Source organism: Melospiza melodia, chromosome 10, assembly GCF_035770615.1.
Source record: "Melospiza melodia melodia isolate bMelMel2 chromosome 10, bMelMel2.pri, whole genome shotgun sequence".
Lineage (NCBI taxonomy): Eukaryota > Metazoa > Chordata > Aves > Passeriformes > Passerellidae > Melospiza > Melospiza melodia.
Window position 1 is genome coordinate 9,141,652 of NC_086203.1, and position 19,595 is coordinate 9,161,246.

Consider the following 19,595-nt stretch of genomic DNA (forward strand, 5'->3'; position numbering starts at 1 on the left):
TCTCAGGCATTGGACCCCCTGTTCTGTGGTCTTCCACCGTGTCTGTTGTATATAGAGATCATCTGCACATAAGTATCTTTGTGCTACACTATCCAGGACCCGTTCCCAGAGGCTGTGAGGGTTAGCCCCCCTCATCATACCTTGATCGATGACAGGATCATGTGACAGGGATCCCAAATGCCTCGCTTCAGTACCATCCAAAATCGTAACCTCCCCTGCAGCATCCCAAAGGCGGACTAACCAACTAATTATAGATTCGTCAGGTTGTCGTCTGTAATCCTTTCTTAGGCCTCTGAGGTCCTTCAGAGAAGAGGAGTCAATATTAGCTCCAGAATCTGTGCCCCTTGATGTGGCCTCTGATTTTGGTGAGGGTCCTTCTCCTGCATCATCATCATCATCCTCCACCTTTCCATCGGTCGCATCATCATCATCATCCTCCACCTTTCGATCGGTCTTGCCTTTACACTTTCCACCTCTTGTATTAGCTGCAACAGCCATGGGTTGAGGCCTATTGTCTGATTCAGCTGCTAGCCTGGAGCCTGGGATGTTAGCTGCAGCCTGGGTCACTGGGATAGTAACTAACTTATCTCCCTGTTCCCTTTCTGCTATCTGCTGCTCCACAGTATCTAGCAGAGTACGGTAAACAAACGCCAAGGCCCAGCTCACTGCAGTAATCCTTTCTTCCTTAGTATTACCATGGCACTTCTCCCTCAAATACTTTGCCACCTCGACTGGGTTCTGAATTTGATCAGATGGAAAGTCCCAGTCTATAGGATCAGAAAATTCCTTTAAAGTCTGGCCCATATCCTCCCATTTCCCATTCCAGTCAAGATTTTTCCTGCTTTGTTTTACTCCTAAATCAGGAGTCTCTCTAACCCCTCTAGAAATCTCAGCTTTCATTTTATATACACTCCAGACAGTATAGAAAAGGCTTAATAAATTAAATGCCAGAAAGATGGTTTCTTTTAAACTCAGGGGAAATTCAGTATTTTCTAATAGAGATGTCAACAATTTGGAGGAGAAGAAGGAAGACAAAGGCTGAAAAGTCCCTTCCCTTTCTTCTCCCCACACAAACTGAGCCATAACAACAATCCATACGTTCCTGAAACAAAGTCCAGCATTTTTATAAACCTCCGACAAATCATCACACATAAGACCAGCCCAATGACTATTCTGGTTAGTGCCCCCCGCTTACAAAAGCTACTTATTAGGGACAACACCAGAAGTATTTCTGGGTAAGGAAATAACCCTAGGGACCACAAAGGTATTAAAACTTCAACAACCCCTAGGGACCAGAAATACCGGCAAGCTTCCACCCCAAATGACATTATGAATTACCAATATGCCCACAAAACAACCAAAACCAAAATATTATTGTTATAGGGGTTTTATTCCACTGTCTTTGGCTTCCGCTTCCCGGCCAACGCACCAAATAATATACTGTCCTGGTTTAGGACAAATTAGGGGAAATCTCCAAAAGGGAGCCCCCCAAAAAACAAACCTCCAACCACCCCTCCCCCAATACCGGGTTCGGGAAGGAATTCCTCGGAGGAGCAAAGTGGAAAACAAAACCTATTTATTAACAAGTAACAAAAGAACACTCCCCAACACAAGAAAAGAAAAGAAACCCGGCAGTGTTGTGGAGGGCGCTGAGCTTCTCTCGCTGACTCCGGGGGGGGGGGCGTCCTAGACGTCCCAGGTCAGGTCCGGAGCCGGTCCAGTATCTTCAGGGGAGGGTAAGAAAGAGGGAACAAAAGAAAAGAAAAAAACAGTGCAGAAAGCAAAAGCAGCAAAAAAACTATCAGCTAGGGGCCGAGGAAGGAGCAAGCAAGCAGCGGCAAGCCAAGCCAAGCAGCCAGAAGCCAAAAGCGAAAGTGCCCGGTCACACTCCCTCCTCTCTTCCCCGCCCCGCCGCGGCAATACGGCCGGGGGGCGGGGGGGGGGGAAGAGAGAAAAGGCACAGCTGCCAGACACAACACACGGTATTGAGATAAAGGCTGTCACCCCACGACAAGAATCCTTCAATCCGGGTTAATGTTAAGGAGAAATCCCAGATCAGTGAGCTCTTGTCACATGGACACTGCTTATTCTCTCAGGAAAGGCACACTGAGAACTTGCCTCTAGCATCTTCCAGGAATTTATATCCATTTTCAAGCAGGGTTTCCAAATCATGCAAGTCATGATCCCAATCTAGAAGGGAGCACAGATTAGAACCATTTTCATGTTGTGCTGGGATCCCCTTCTGCCTCTGGCAATTGGGCACTGCAAGGGGGTGGGGTAAGGCCGTGGGAGCCAGTGTGAATGGACAAGGCCGAACTTCACAGGGGCCTGAGGACCTCTGGGCAGGCTCCTGGTCACTCTCCACAATCTTTCCAGGCCCTTTGCAACATCCCTGGAGGGGAGATTGGAACAGCCCATGGCTAGATGAGTCTCTTACTCCAACACAGAGGAAATGCTCAGTAAAGCCCTGGGAAAACTGCAGCAGGCTGAGCCACAGCTATCCTTGCCTCCATTTGTCCCTCCTGCCCTCCTTCTGCTGGGACACTGCCCAGCTCTCAATGGCACATGGCCAGGCCCTGTCAGGACCCAGTGGAGCCTTGCTCTCCTCCTCTGCCCTTTCCCCACCATGGGCACCCCGTGCAGCCGCTCCCAGGTTTCGGGACGTGTCTCCCACGGAGGGAGCCCAGCAGGACAGCTCAGTACCCGAGTGCCCTGAGCTTGCTCGGGACAATTCCTCTGGGCTGTGCCCGTCTTGTCCGGGCTGTGCCCGCAGTGCCAAGTATTGGAATATGGATCCCAATATTACCCGTTAGATTGTGCCTGGGCCAGTCTGACCCTCGCTGCTGGGCCAAGGGCAGCAATTGCGGTGTATCACCCCAGAGATACCTTGGCTTGCTGGAGATTGCAGCTGGGCACTGAACAAGTCCAGGCTTGTTAGGAACCCCGTTTACCTCAGGAGGAGAGCTTCAGGCGATGGTGAAGAGAAAAAGGATGGATTCTGCTGGAGGGTTATGTCCAGAGGTTTATTCCATGGTTACAGAGGTCTGAACGTGAGCAACTGCTCCAACAGAATCCTGGCCGCATGGTCTGATTCACCTTTTAAACTCAGGGACAGGGAGAGGGGAGGTACAGGTGAGCCACCAACCAGGTGAGAGGGGCAGGGTCTCGGGAAGATGACACCCAGATAGGCCAATGACCCCCAGGCCTGAGGGGCATCCTTTGAACTTGACCAACCCCAGGACGCCTTGCTGGAATATTAAGCCTGATTGACAGGACTCACTCAGCATGGGGGCAATGGGGAAAGGAGAGAGGTATAGGCACACTTGGGGAAATTACCTGGAAGGCCAAAATGGGACATTACAGCACACCACAACACAGAGTACGCAGAAGTTGATGAGAGAAACATGCAAGCTATGGAAAAAGAGAAATTAAACAATAACATTAAACAGAGAAACTGAGTTTTGATAGAATCATAACACTGCAGACCATTAATGCCTGTGTTTGAAAGCCTGTTTCAGGTACTCTTCATTAGTATTTCAACTGTGCAGACCAAAAGAAAAAGGTTGGACTCACATCACTCTCACCCCGTGGCATTGGACCAGGATTCAACACCAGTTTTTTTTACCCCTGGCATTCTGGCATTGGACCGGACTCCACCCCATTCTCCCTCTGGCATTGGACCGGGCTCCACCCCCATTTTCCTTCTGGCATTGGGCCAGAGTCCACACCACTCTCACCTCCGGGAACTGGATAACGATTCATCTGCTTCCCAAGTTAATTGACCTGAGTATACTGTGATTTAAAGTTGACTCTCAGAAGGAAGAGTCAAAAAGACTGAACTGTATGGGAAAAAATTAGTATCAGAGTTCTAACGTTGCTTAAAATGTTTCAAGACTGTTCTATGTAAACTATGTTGGTAAAGAGTTTAAGACTGTAAATGATTAATTCTGGTTAAAGTTCCCCAATTTAATTCTAAACACTCAAGGGTAATCCTCTACAGAGCACTCACCTAGGAGAAACCAAAATTGGTAGGGAACTGACCAAGAGAGGTTTAAGCAGAGAAAGCAGGTAGAAGGGACTCTAAAGAGCTTGGAAGCTTCTTCTCAGTAAAATTCCACAAGAGGCAAGGCCGGGTGGGCATGCTGTGCAAAATGACCCATACCGGACTCTTGGGAAGGGTAGTAATGATGGCTCTGATTGCTGGTGGTGCTTGGGGGAGCCCAGCTGAGCCGTGCAGTGAGTGCTACCAACCCCGCTATGAGGAGGAAGTGAGCTCCTTGTCGAGAGTCCACATCAATTCTAACCTTAATTGTGTTAACCTCTCCCAATTGGTCCTTTATCATTAAAATAAGAGAATGTATTGGATAGTACACAATATTGCCACTTTTAGGCAGCCACTCTTAGGAGAGTGCCCTATAGGTAAAGCCTGGTTGTGTTTTGAATATGATGCTGCTGAAACAAGCTCAGTAGATCTAGTAAAAAGAAAGGAAATGGTGAAAATGGTAAGAAGAATTGTTTATAACAAGTATTTAGCAGTGGAGTATTCAGCTACCCAGTGGATCCCAAGAGATCCAAACAAATTAGAGTCTGTTGAAAAAAAAAGAGACAAGTGTACTCACCAAGAACTTTATAAATGTTATGAGTGTACTGAAAAAGAGATAAACCCCTTTTGGAACACATTTCAGGGGAGCCCTAAACCCCTAGGTTTGATCTCTGATACCACAGCACACACCAAGTTGTCAGGAGACTAGTCTGGCAGCTGCATCGCTAGAGTGATAAAACCAATTTAGTTCTTATAACTCAAAGAAACTGGATCAAGTTTGGGAGATCCTATATATAATGATTTAGGAGAAATTAAACAAAACAGGTAAAGAGAAATAGAAAAAGAGAAAATCCAAAATTGTAAAAGCCTAGATCAGATCCCAGTATCTATGTTAAACAAAGTCATCCGGCTCCAGGCAGTATTAAAAATAAAGGATTCAATTATTAGGAACATTTCAAACGAAATAAAAAGATTAGCATGGGTAAATAATCAAGAACAAACTCCTACACTTGATCGCAGTGGGTGGGAAAACCTGGAGATTTTCAAAAAGGATGTATGGGAAAAGGGAGTTTTTCTCGCTGTGTGTGTACTTGGAGGATTGCTCTTTTTAATATGCTTATTTATCTGTTTCAGTAAAATAGTATTTCCCGTGCAGACCAACCTGAAGAAACCAAGGAAGGTAACAAAGTTAGGTAATCGTGAATACCAAAGTGCACAAGAAATTTATAGTCAATTCAAAACAAAAAAATTGTAAGTTGATGCGAGATTTAAAATTAAAGCTCAATCAAAGAAAAACAGGGAGGAATGTTATAAATAAAAATTCAGTTGATTTTTTTCTGTGAGAAAAAGATCAACACCTAATACCAGGCTGCTGCCTGTGTTATGGTAATTACGGGTCCTTGTTGTTAATAGTTGTTATTGTATTACTAAATCCCCTAGCTGGGGGGAGTTAATGGCTCTTCTCTCAGACAGTAATGAGTGGGGATCTTCACGACAAGTGAGGATAAAATAGATTGGAGGGGAGGGATATGCAGGGGCATAGCTGTGGCACTGCCTGCTGCAGTTTTGCCCAGGGATTTAGCAAGAGTTTCAGCTGTGGGAGCGAGGGAACCCAGGGGCCTGAGCTGCTTCAGCCGCCCCACCAGGGATGTTGCACAGGGCATGGAAAGAGGGTGCAGAGTGACCAGGAGCCTGCCCAGAGCTCCCCAGGCCCCTGTGCAGCTTTGGCCATGTCCATTCACGTCTGCCTCCCACAGCCTTACCCGAGCCCCCTGTAGTGCTCATTTCACAGGGGCAGATGGGGATCCCAACACATCCTGAAAAATGTTCTCATCTGTGCTCCCTTCGAGATGAGGTTGCTGCAAAGGCTTCTCCATTAGATTGGCTGAATAAAGTTTTGAAGCCACTGGAGCCTTCTGCAGGGCTGTTCTCACGGTCCTACACAGTAATAATTGTTGACAACCTGCCAGAAACCTGGTAAAAGAACCTTCTGTGGCTGTTGTCTTACAGATGTGCCTGCATGGAAGCCTCTTCCCGACCCTGTGCTGATTCCTACACAGAAGCCTGGCTCCCATCACTGGGGTGAGTAGTGTGTCCCGGCTGAACCCACAGGCTGAGCCCGGCTTTTGTGGCATCCATTCCTCGGAAATGGAACCACTTTCTCTTAAGGTTCTCTGAGCGGAAAAAAAAAAGCCACAGGACACCCGAAAATCCATGAGCCAAACAACATCCCGAACCACATGGTGAGAGAACTGCTCAAAGGGAATGGTGGGTGCATTCCCTCAGCCTTGTCCTGCGGCTCAGCAGCCGGGGGCTTTGGCTACACATCTGGACATGCCGTGCCTGGCACAGCAGGAAGGGATCCATGGCAGCCTCGCTGCCCCGCTGCTGCTTCCACGCCCTGCAGGGCTGTTTGCCAGCCTGGCCTGGCTGCAGCTTTTCCCCAGCCTCTGCAGGAAGGCATTGGGCATCAGCTGACAGGCAGCCCAAAACGCACCACAGGCATGAGATGCCCTGCAATTTCCCATCTCAACTCCAGGCAAAAGGGGCACCTATATAGAGAAGGGAGAGCCCTGCCGGACCCAACAAGTCGAGAGGGATTTACTGAATCTTAACCATGTCTTTGAAAGGCATTGCCTCCTGAAGATGCCACCTCTCTAATGGGGAAAAGCCCAGTCTGATCCAGCGCTCTCTTTTCTCCAGAAGCAGATGGAGAGGCTGTGCAGAAGGAAGCATTTCCCAGAGGAAGCAGTGGCTCATTGGCAGCCTCTTCTGCAGGAAGGGAGGCCACGCCAGGCACAGCCACAGGAGGTAATTGCTGTGCCTCTGGGCCTGAGCCCTGCTGAGGCTTGAGCTGCCCTCTCTGCTGCTTGGCACTGCAGGCACAGCCCGGACAAGACGGGCACAGCCCAGAGGAATTGTCCCGAGCAGGCTCAGGGCACTCGGGTACTGAGCTGTCCTGCTGGGCTCCCTCCGTGGGAGACACGTCCCCAAACCTGGGAGCGGCTGCACGGGGTGCCCATGGTGGGGAAAGGGCAGAGGGGGAGAGCAAGGCTCCACTGGGTCCTGACAGGGCCTGGCCACGTGCCCCTGTGCTGGGGGATTTGTCCCAGGGGACAGAGTCACGCAGAAACAGAAGGAGGTAGGAAGGGAGGGAGGAAGGGCAGGAGGGACCGAGGGGGACAGGGGGATAGCTGTGGCACTGCCTGCTGCAGTTTTGCCCAGGGATTTAGCAAGAGTTTCAGCTGTGGGAGCGAGAGCACCCAGGGGCCTGAGCTGCTTCAGCCGCCCCACCAGGGATGTTGCACAGGGCATGGAAAGAGGGTGCAGAGTGACCAGGAGCCTGCCCAGAGCTCCCCAGGCCCCTGTGCAGCTTTGGCCATGTCCATTCACGTCTGCCTCCCACAGCCTTACCCGAGCCCCTTGCAGTTCCCATTTCCCAGGGGCAGACGGGGATGCCAACACATCCTGAAAAATGTTCTCATCTGTGCTCACTTCGAGATGAGGTTGCTGCAAAGGCTTCTCCATTAGATTGGCTGAATAAAGTTTTGAAGCCACTGGAGCCTCCTGCAGGTTTGTTCTCACTGTCCTACATAGTTATAATTGTTGACAACCTGCCAGAAACCTGGTAAAAGAACCTTCTGTGGCTGTTGTCTTACAGATGTGCCTGCATGGAAGCCTCTTCCCGACCCTGTGCTGATTCCTACACAGAAGCCTGGCTCCCATCACTGGGGTGAGTAGTGTGTCCCGGCTGAACCCACAGGCTAAGCCCGGCATTTGTGGCATCCATTCCTCGGAAATGGAACCACTTTCTCTTAAGGTTCTCTGAGCGGAAAAAAAAAAGCCACAGGACACCCGAAAACCCATGAGCCAAACAACATCCTGAATCACATGGTGAGAGAACTGCTCAAAGGGAATGGTGGGTGCATTCCCTCAGCCTTGTCCTGAGGCTCAGCAGCCGGGGGCTGTGGCTGCACATCTGGACACGCCGTGCCCGGCACAGCAGGAAGGGATCCATGGCAGCCTCGCTGCCCCGCTGCTGCTTCCACGCCCTGCAGGGCTGTTTGCCAGCCTGGCCTGGCTGCAGCTTCTCCCCAGCCTCTGCAGGAAGGCATTGGGCATCAGCTGACAGGCAGACCAAACCGCACCACAGGCATGAGATGCCCTGCAATTTCCCATCTCATCTCCAGGCAAAAGGGGCACCTATATAGAGAAGGGAGAGCCCTGCCGTACCCAAAAAGTTGAGAGGGATTTACTGAATCTTAACCATGTCTTTGAAAGGCATTGCCTCCTGAAGATGCCACCTCTCTAATGGGGAAAAGCCCAGTCTGATCCAGCTCTCTCTTTTCTCCAGAAGCAGATGGAGAGGCTGTGCAGAAGGAAGCATTTCCCAGAGGAAGCAGTGGCTCATTGGCAGCATCTTCTGCAGGAAGGGAGGCCATGCCAGGCACAGCCACAGGAGGTAATTGCTGTGCCTCTGGGCCTGAGCCCTGCTGAGGCGTGAACTGCTCTGCTCTTATATGGGGAACCCTGGCTCACTCTAGGATCACTCCCATGTCTCCTTCCAGAGCGTCATCCCACAGCTCAGCCCTAAGGGTCAGACAGGCATTAGGAATTTCACAGCGTACCATTGCTGACTCCTAGTCAGAATGCACAGGAAAACTCTAGCTGCGTTTATAAATACCACACGCTGTGTTGTTTCCTTCCCACTGCAGATTTTCCATTGCCCCAGCCTCAGCCCCTGGCAGCCTGCCTGGATGTTCTCCCCGCGCCGCTTCTGCAATCCCACTCGTCCAGGTCCTCCTGGTTCTGTGGGCAGCTCTTTGGGCCACTGAGGCCCTGTTCCTCCTTTGTTTGTCAGCATGTCCGAGTGAGAGATGATTCAGGGGCTCAGCACCCAGGCCTCCAGCAGCAGTGGTCAGTTCCTGAGCGCGCTCGGGGGCCACAGGCAGCTGCCCATGGCTCTGGCAGGGATGTGAAGGGGAGGCCGTGCAGGGGAGCAGCCCCCACGCCCCAGCCCTGCCCGTGGGGGCCTGCAGCCCGTGGGGATGGAGCTGCAGTTTCTGGGGTGACAGAGCCAGCAGCTGGGCAGTGCAGCACACACTGCACACATCTACTGCAGCAATATGTTAGCAATCTTGTGTATACATACACTCCAAATTGAAAAAGTTCAGGCTAAGTCTAGCTTAGTTTCAGAGGCATTAGGGTAGAATTATTACCGCTGCTTTCCTGGCTAAGATTTGGAACATTATACTTTTTTTTTTAATACTTTATAAAAACAATCTCTGAGTCTGGAAAGGGAGTTTTTCAATCACAAGAGCTCTTGCTTCACTCCAGGAAAAGCGTAATTCAGTGTACCAGCGAGATTTTCTCTTAACATATTGCTGAGTTCTCATGCTGCCACTCATTAGTAAAGATGAAATAATTTCTCACTGTTTATGTTTGATTTTTGTTTGGAAACACCAGGGAAAAAATGTACCCACTGTGAAGATTTGGTTCATGTGGATCAGGTATTATTTCAGCTGCATAAGTTGAGAGAGATTCACAGAGGTTATCCCAGGCAGAATCTGGTGCTGATGCTTGTGCCATTGGAGTCTGGAGTGGGCTCTTTGCTAGCACAACTCACCACACTGAGCTGCTGGGCATATCTTGTATGCTTTCTGGTTTTTTACTTCTAAGAGCAGCCAGCATCATTTAACAGTTCCTAAAACAGATTTGTTGGTTCCTCTGAATCAACTCACACTGTGGGTTTGAGTTCCTCCAGGTTTCAGCCCAGAGGAAAGGAGGCTGAGGGGGAGCCTCGTGGCTCTCCACAAGTCCCTGACACGAGGGTGGAGCCAGGTGGGGCTCTGCTCCCATGGGAACAGGGACAGGACAAGAGGAAAAGGTCTCAACTTGCACCAGGAGAGGTTTAGATTGGAAATCAGGGAACATTTCTTCTTGGAAAAGGTTGTAAAGCATTGGAACACGTTGCCCAGGGCACTGGTAGAATCACCATCCTTGGAAGAGCTCAGAAGACATGTTGATGCAGGACTTGGCATGTGGTTTAGTGGTGAACATTGTGATGGTGGTGCTTGATGGTTGGAATTGATTATTGTGAAGGTCTTTCCCAACTTTAAGGATTCTCTGATTCCATGATTCTGAACAACCCAGGGATAACATAATCCAGTCTCTCTTGGTGTAAATGACTTGGTTCACTCTCTGATGTTTTCTCCACATCCATCTGCCAATGCATCTTCCAGCAAATGGAAGGAATAAACCAGGTGTGAAGACTGGAGAAGGAAAATGAGCCCACATCACTTCCTTGGGAGGAGAAGAGAAAATCTGGCATCTTCCAGAGGGAAGGAGAAACAGAAAAAAAGGTTTGAGAAGCTGAAGTAGTGGCAGAGGTACTGGGGAGAAGAAATAAGAGGTGAGAGAAATGGTGGCCATGAATTGCAGGGCAGGCAGAGGACACCAGTGACCCCAGCAGTTTGGCACCTCCTGGCCATCAGGCAGCTGACCCCAAAAGTTCATCTCTGCTCAAAGGGCATGCACAGCCTCGCCCACCCAGTACAGGTGCAGGAACCGCATGAGGAAATGGGAGGTGAGTGTCATAAACAACCTAAATACTGTCGTGCATTTCCAGCAGGTTTTGCAGCCTGTACTGAGCATCTCAGTCCTGGCTGCACTGTTCCCAGACACCAACACCATTAGATCAGAGGGAGCTGATTTAACCCCTTGTTAAAATACTCAAATCATTTCAATTTGAAGTCAAGTCATTTGAATGATAGGGACCATTTAAATCTTGCTGCTCAGAAGGCACAAGATTGGGCCAGCAGGAGCCCAGCTCCACAGCAACATCCCTGGAAACTCTGCATCATAAATACCAGGGAGTTCATTCATACAGCAAAAGATTTCCTGGCCTTATTTACCCTTCCACATTTGCTGCGGCTCTTCATTCCAAAAGCCATGTGAGTACTCTGGGCTGGAAGGCTTGTCCTTCCCCTGCTCCTGGCTCTGCACCAAGATGTTCCCTGTTCTGCTGCTGACCAATGCATCTCCTGGCTCCCTACCACTGAAGGAAAAGAAATCTATTTACAAGACACAAATAGCTTTGTGTAAATCACAGCCACGGGCTGCCAATTGTGTGCTCTCCCAGCCCAGCAGTGCCTCCTTCGTGCAGCACAGAGTGCTGCACTAGTGCAGCTCCAGGGATGTGTTGCTATTAGGTCATGTCATCAGGGACTGGAAAGCACCAGACTATGCTCTGTGTCTCAAAAATCCAGATGTGTGATGATTATCTCATGATAGCCATCATATATCCTGTGGTAATGCTATTTCTAATAATTTAGCTTCAGGAGTTCTTACACTGGGATGAGCCCATGCTCCGAGCTGGAGCAAACTGTGTGCTCGGGTCTACTGTGTGAAACAATCACTGTGGTCCTAGTGCTGCCTCCTCCCTGAAAAGATGGAGCTGTTACATTCTTCTGAGGCCACATGGCGGAAGCAGGTAATTTCTAGTAGGGAGGATGTACAGCAATGCTCAAACCACTAATATCACTAAATACAGTTGCATGAAATTAAATAACAATACCCTTACTTTCAATCACACTCCCCTTTTTTACCACCTGATTACGTGATAAGATGTTGTTATCATTCTTTCCCTACATCTCTTCTTTCTATACCTTGACCGTCTCAGGGCTGCAGCAGGAGTGGAAGCACCCGGGCAAATGACTCATCTCCCTCAGGCCAGACGTGGGTTTTGACCCAGCAAACCAGAGCAACACTGACATAAAGGTGGAGTTTTTTGTTATTCAGGGAACAAAACATTGCAGCAAATGACTGCCTGGAGTTTGGTGTGTTTCCTAGAAGACTTGCAAACTAAGTATGAAAGAAATGTCTTTATTGTTTATCACAAAAGGTCAAGTCTACAAACACCTGCAGCTGCAGACATCACAAGGATGCTGTGTTTACAGCAGGCACTGCCCCATTCTGCTTCTGGGAGCCTCCAGTCCCAGAAGGAGCTTGTTCAGGCTGGGGGAGATTTCAAGAGACAGCAGGAGGCTCCCTTTGTCTCTATGCTCCCCTTTTCTTTATGCTTCCTAAAAATCCCTCCTCTCTTCCCACTAACTCTGCAAGCACTGTTGGATGCAGCTTCCAGAGGCACATTTCTTCTTCCTGTGATAGTGCCAAGCTCGCAGGGCCCCGCACGAGGGACCTCTGTGAGCAGTGCGATTTACACTCTTTAACAGCGGCCATGTCCCAGTCAAGCGGTCAAGCTGGGCAAGGACTGTCCTTCTCGGACGGCCCCGCCAGCGATCCAGCAGCGCCAGCAGCAGGGCAGCACTGTCCCGGTCTCCGGGGCTCGGGACAGCGCCTGAGGCAAACGCCCTGTGCTGTGACAGCAGCCCCACCTTGCGCTAGGACGTGGCACGGCTTATGGCTGCAGCCAGCAGAAAGCAGAGAGCGCTGTCCAGCTGCGGGCACCCGACAGCCGGACAGGGAACGAGGGAGACGCTTGCAACAGCTTCCAAGCAGGGAGGGAGACAGGGGAGGAGTCGACCCTCTGGCGAATAGAGTTTTAGAGGGGAGGGGGATACAAAAGATTGACTTAGGGAGAACCCCAATGGGGATAACTTGAGGGTGGGGCCCTGGTCCCTGAACCAATCACTCAACGCTCTCGCTGGAAGTTTCTAGAGAGAAGGGTGGGAGCGCCGAGTGACGGACAGGGCACCGGGGAGGGATTTGAGAAAGGGTACATTAGTCTCCAAGGCAGCTGGGAAGGAGTTGGGATAACTGGCAGCACAAGGAAAGGAGAAGATAACCAGGGCAGAGCCATTACATGATGGGGGGAACAGAAAAGTCCAACTTCTACAGAAACAACACAACATCCCAGGACAGTCCTGGCACTGCAAACATGTTTTCCCTCTGCAGTTTGCAGGAACAGTCAAGGAGCATCCAAACTCTTGCAAAGCAAAGCTTGTTTAAAGGATGGGTTTAGTGCCGGTGAGCTTCCAAGGACTCTTCCTTTGAAGCAGCCTATGCAGGGGGCTCTGAAGTGTCCCTGTAGCCTCCGAGTTTCAGACAGAGCTGGGAAAACATGTAACCCTCCGCTAACCATCCCCAAGAGCAGACAAGATGCCGTCCCCCTTGCCCGGAGCTGGGGGATGGAAAGGAGACTGGAATGGCAGTGATGGGTGGGTTTGTGGCCGTCCCATTTCCAGCCATCTCTGCCTTCCCCCACTGGCCTCGTGGGTGCTCTGCAGCTTCTCCCCGTGAGAATACCCTCTGCCCCTGTGCAGAATTCAGGAGTAATGCACAGTCTCTCCCCTTCCCAGAAATCAGGCTGTGTGAGTGTGTTTGCATATGTGGGCATGCCAAGTTTTAGCCCAAAGAGAGTTTTATACCTGACTTACAACCCACTGAAATAATTTAGGTGTGTGTGCAGGAGGTGACATCCCCAGCACACGCAGAGCTGGCAGTACCTGGCTGGAACCCTTCCAGCGAGGGGCTGGTGACCCCAGGGTGTCTGGCAGCACTGTGGAGGTGGCTCCTCACACAGCAGACCATGGAAAGGGACAAGGACATGACTTCAAATAGCTGACGGCAATGGTTGGCAGAGGGTGCTGAGAAATTCTTCTCCTTAGTTCTGATGGGCAGCAACAAAACAAATTTGGTGGTTTGGTGGGTGCAGCTATTGATCATCTTCAGGTGAGCTCAAAGCAGAACTCTTCCTCCAACCCCTGCTGGAGATTATCTGCTCTGTAGTGCGGCCCACTGGCTCAGAGCCTTGTAGCAGTGCGTTTCTGCTGCCGTGGGCCATGAAATGAGATGTCCTGGCTGGTGCAGTTGTGTTTGAGGGAGCTGGGACACCTCTGAACAGCCAGGACACTCAGGAGCATCACTGGGGACCAAGTATTAATTAGAATGTAAAATTTCATCTGCAGTCATCTTGCATTACTGCTGTTAAGAGAACAAATCTTCCATTGCCCTGTGATTTCTGAGTGTGCAGAGTCATGGCTAAAGCTGGGCTGGAGACAAGAAAGAGAAGTTTTGGCCAATTGGCCACTAATTCATGCGTGAGTGGTATTCAGCACCCAATTTGCTTTGCGGAACCAGTAAAGGTGAGAGGCTATTGTAATCCTGAAAAAACATGTTTGTGCTACAGCACTTAATTCCAAAATTGTCCTAGAAAAGAACAAATACACCTTTGTAAAAAAAAATTTCTGGTTTCTATTGCCCATCCCTCTACTGTGTGAGAAGCTGCCTGGAGAGCAATACTTGTTCAGCGGATGTTCTGAAGGGATTGATTCCGAAGCTGTGACAAAAATGCAGTGTGAGCAAAATGCCAGCTTCAGTTTATAGAGTCAGGCATCACAAAAGCTTGAAAGGATCTCCAAGGGAAGTGAGTCCAGTCTTTGACCTGATATCTGCACTTAGCTGATCTGCAGGGATCTCTGTGATGCCATTTTTAGTCAGTTCACCTATGGAGTTTATGGGGTGAGCACAGGAAACAGAGCCCAGATTTGGCACATGAACAAAATACGTGGGATTTCAAACTGCCCACAGCCCTCGGGTCACCTGTGCAGCTGCTCACCTCTTGCCTGGCACCAGCTGCTGTGAGCACCACAGAGACACAGGATTTTAGCCTCCAAAGACCTCTGTGGGTTGACTGCCTCATCTGTGTGTCACAGGGCCCAGAAGATCAGCTCTCTGCTGCAGGGAGCTGGCAATTCATCTATTTAGCACTTTCCTGGCAGTGCAAGAGGTAAGAATGGGAGTGGTGGACAGCAAAGTCCAGCTTTTCATCATTTCTGGTAAGATCAGATGAAAATACTGAGGAGTTATTTTAACGTGAGAATAGGGAATAGTTTTAATATTCAATATGATTAATTTACAACAAATTCTACGTAGATTAACTATACATACACCACGTTTCTTTCCCCAGATGATCATTTATCCACATAACTTTGCAAACCAACAGTTAGAGCAGCATTCCCTGTGCTCTGATAATACTCTCTGGTGTTCCCAGGCTCAGGCTGCTCAAGTGAACAATGGATGGGCTGTGCAGCAGCTGAGCGTGGCTGTAACGGCATCGTGGAGTCACGAAGCATCATGCAGGAAAGCCTGGGGCTCCTGTGCCAATGGAGTTTCAGGGCAAAACTTGTAGTAAGCTGGTGTTTTCTTGCTTCCAGTCTTTTCCTCCTGGCTCTTAAATAGTGGCCAGAGGATGAGGTTGGTTGTGGCCTGGTTTATCTGCAGTTCCAAAGCAATGCATCACTCTGCAGTCCGGTGAGGGAAGCCTTTGGTATCTTTCCAGTCTTTAATTTTTCTCAATTATTCATCTGAGGGTTGCTTAATTGCTAAGTCTCCTACTTTTAGATAATATGGGGAGGTGTGAAGGAATGCTGTTCAGACACAAACTGGTCCCTTCTCAGCTTCAAAGGGCAAATAGAAATTCTCTCCCTGTCCTGTCTCTCTGGCTGCGGTGACACCGATGTCTCTTGCTGAGCTCTTGCCAAGGCTGTAGCCAGGGCACAGCCCTTTCCCATCTCCTCCTGGGCAGCAGGAGCACTCTGGGACTGGTTTTGAGAGCTGTGTCCTGAGAGGAGTGCAGGCAATGCGTGCAGGAGGAACCTGTGGTGCATTCTGTGCGTCATATTTCAGCAGACATTCACTGCAGCCTGCTGCAGAGTGAGACAGTTCCTGGTGTCTGTGTAACCAGGTACTTGGTCAGATTTTAAGAAGAAATTCCTCCCTGTGAGGGTGGGCAGAGCAGCTGTGGCTGCCCCTGGATCCCTGGCGGTGCCCAAGGCCAGGCTGGACACTGGGGCTTGGAGCAGCCTGGGACAGTGGGAGGTGTCCCTGCCATGGCACGGGTGGCACTGGAGGGACTTTGAGGTCCCTTCCTACCCAAACCAGTCTGGGATTCTATGGTTATTCTGTCTTTATTTTCACTTGTGAATTGATTCCAAGTCTTCAGTGGTTTCAATGCCTGAAACCACTCACTGGGGCTGCTCCATCCCTGTGTGCACCTGGAGGAGGAGATGGTGAGCACGCAGCTTACAGTCCTGCTGCCCTTTCTCCCGAAACTATAAACACCAGGCTTTTCTCGAGTCTTCTATTTTCATTCCACTCTCACCCCTCAAAATCTTGCCTATTTGTCAGTCCTTGAATAAGCCCCATTTCTCTCTGGCATGGTGGGAATGTGCAGGATTTCTTCTGGGTGCCTTGATGCCTATAGGTTTTGGAGTCAATGAGCTTATGCAGAGCTGTGCTCATGCTGGAAGTTAAACCTTGTCTTTAAAGAGTCTGGAAGAGCAGTAAGGAGGATTTTAAGTTCCTCACAGCAGAAGCTGTGTCCACTTGGCACCTACAGCCATTCCAAGGCAGACTGTGAAGCCTCCAGAACAGTTTGATGATGCAGTGTTAAAACAACTTTCTGCAAGTGCTGGTAATCTGCCATGGCTTGGCTGAACTACCTATAGCTAAAGAACCACAAATGAATTTGCATTTTCAGAGGGAATTTCCCATGAAGTTTGAATGTGCTGCTTTAGTGACAGCAGCCTATTCAACACTGCCTTGGCTCACCTGCAGCACTCTTGGCTTTCACGGAGTGTCCACGTTCACACTGTGGCTGTTGAATTACCAGAGAAGCTGTTCCTTGCTTTCCAAGAAACTGTTCTGAATTCTCCACTAAATGCTAAGCAGAGCTCAGTTGTGCTGCCATTTTTGGTGAGGTTTCAAATGGTTTATTTTTGTGCTATGATGAATTTTAATAATTGCTATAAGTATGCTATTAGTCAAAATGAGGGAGAAAGAAACCCAATTATTAAACTAGACTGCTGGGACTGGAATCTACTGCTGATATATTAAAGCCCAACTGTCATGCTTAATAATTAACTCAACCCGCTGACAATACTGGAAGAGAAAATGAACATTATTAATGAGATAACTGGTCATTATTTCTTTTCCCTCCTACCATTAGAACAATATGTTGCAGTATATCAATTAAACAATAATTTCACATCATATACACTGCGTGCTTTCAGCAGTGCTTTGCTATCTCCTGCTTTCCCAACACCGCTTTTATGGAATTAAGTCTTTTTTCCAAGTCTACTTTTGCTGCCTTGGGCTGTGTAAGGCCTGAGGGAGCCAGTACAGGCTGCAAATGTTACTCAAAATGCCCAGTTTGCACCAGAACCCAAGAGGAATGATCCACATCCCCACTGACAGGTACCTATTTGTGAGGAATTTCTGAGCACTCTGAAGCTTCTGATTCAGCTTCTTACTCAGCACAGCTTCTCCTCCTGCTGCAGCCAAAATCTTGGCATTGTTGTAGAGTAAATGCCCTTCAGGCCCAGTGGGTTGGGAGACAGTTCTCTGCACAGAAAGGCATCAGCCCACCCTGAAAAGTGTGCTGATATCACCTGGAAAGCCCCACTTTTGGTGGAGAAGCTTCATGACCAAGATTTTCCCCAAATTTTTTAAGAAACCTGGTGTCTTTCAGTGATGAATGTTTTTGCAGAGAGGATGGATAGCTTCTGCTTAAGGAGTGCCCTCAGTCACATGTGGGAGCAACCTCACAGGCTGTGCCACCCAACAAAGCCCAGCAGGCCGGGAGGAGAGCCCGGGGGCAGCAGGAAGCTGAGAGAAGGCCCTGCTCTAGAACTGAGGGAGTTCCACCAGAAGCAAACAAAGATGTCAACTTGAAGAGCTTCCCACTCTGCTCAAAGTTTATCTGGGAAGACTAAGACATGAACTTGTCAAAAATCCCAGGAAATATCTGGGAAAAGGTTTTATGTATGTTGGTTGTGACGAGGTAGAAAGCTCCTGCAGGAATGAACCTCTGCAGCAGGCTGGCTGAGGGGGACTTACTTCTTCCTAGAATCAAGATTACCACTGAAATGCAATTTTATTTTTTATTGTATAACGGGAAAATATATTTTCCAGAACCCTAAAACTAGTTTCAAAAATACAGATGTGTTTTGGAAACAAGAATGAAATATTTGGGGATTTCTCTCTACAAAAGATATTTCTAAATATTTTCAAAAATGAAAAGTGAAGACAAAATGAGGTGACTTTTTCTGGATTCTAAAACTACTTTAAAATATCTTTAACCACTATAGAAACTGGGAAGAAATATTTGGGGATGTCTCTCTACAGAAAAAACATTTCTACATATTTCTACAAATTTCTAATTTCTAAAACGGAAAACTAAGAAAATGGGGTTGCTTTTTCTCAGGAGATCCATGCTGCTGCCTGCCCCCTGGGGTCCCCCAGCCCTTGGGACCCTGCTGCTGGTCACAGCAGCCCCTGCCTGGCTCCTGCCTGCCCACACCGTGTGCATCCATGGCTGCTCCTGGCCATGGAGATCAGCCAGGGCTGCTGCCGGCTGGGCTTTGCTGCTGCTGCCACCCAAACACTGGCACGATGGCACCTTCCCTTTAGTGCAACAGGAGAATGGGCCATCACCTAGCCTGGCAGAGAGCAGGGTTAACTTCAGTGTTGTTTAGAGGGCAGGGCCAGGGGGCTCAGGGGCAGAGGAAGGGACATGTTGGTTTCAGGAGGGGCTGGAGGGTGCTGGGCTGCTCCTGGGGTCTATAGAAGAAGTTGGGACAGAAGAGAGGAGGATCAATAAAACGTGAAAGTAGCTTGGGTATACACATGGGGAGAGGATGTGGCAGTGGGATCTACAGGAGAATAAGAGGTTTCCTTGTAGATGACTGTTCTGGAGCCTTCTTCTCAGAACTCTTGAGAGGGCTGCCCAGGCCCTTCTTACTGTTGGAGGAGCTGCTGCAGCTTTTTGGATGTGACGTGCAGCCACCGTCTTACAATTCTTGTCCAGAGGTGGAACTGTGGAGAGAGGAGGTGGCTGAGGCCCCGGCTGCCAGTGGCACACAGGGAGCCTCCTGCACAGCAGGGCCCAGAGCTGGCAAGGCTCCCCAGCATGGCTGGAGCTGCTGGCACAGCTTGGCCCAGCTGCACAGCTGTCCCTCAAGGCCCCGGCGAGCAGGGCACGGCTCTGGGCAGGCTCCCTGGCCAGGAGCGGGCCCCAGAGCGCCTCTGCCTTTCAAGGGCAATCTTGTCCCTGCTCTTTCTCCTCCACACCATGCTTTACCTCTGCCCTGTGCCCCTGGGGTTTGCCTTGGCCAGGCAGCCTCAGTGGGAGCCAGCACTGGCTGCAGCCCCAGCGGGCCCCCCAGGGCAAGGCCCAGCAATGAGGAGGCCAATGAAAGCTCTGGGCAGCAGCAAAACCCTCAGCAGAGTTCTTTAGACAATCATGGACTGGCCACACCTACACCGCAGCCTCACTGGGAACATTCATCCCTCAAGAATACCCTGGAGCCCCTGACCAGTCGGGGGCTAAGGCTGGCTCTGGCCCTGGGCTCGCCACAGGGCTCCCGCTCGGGGCTGCTCCTGTGCCTTGGGCCTCTGGGCACTCAGGGCCAGCTCCGGAGCAGCTGCAAAGGGAGGGACATTGGTGCATGAGTCCCTTTTCCCCGGGGCCATGAACGAGCTCCAGAGGCCTCCAAGCCTCCACAGGCGCCTCCAGCTTTGGCTGCTGCTG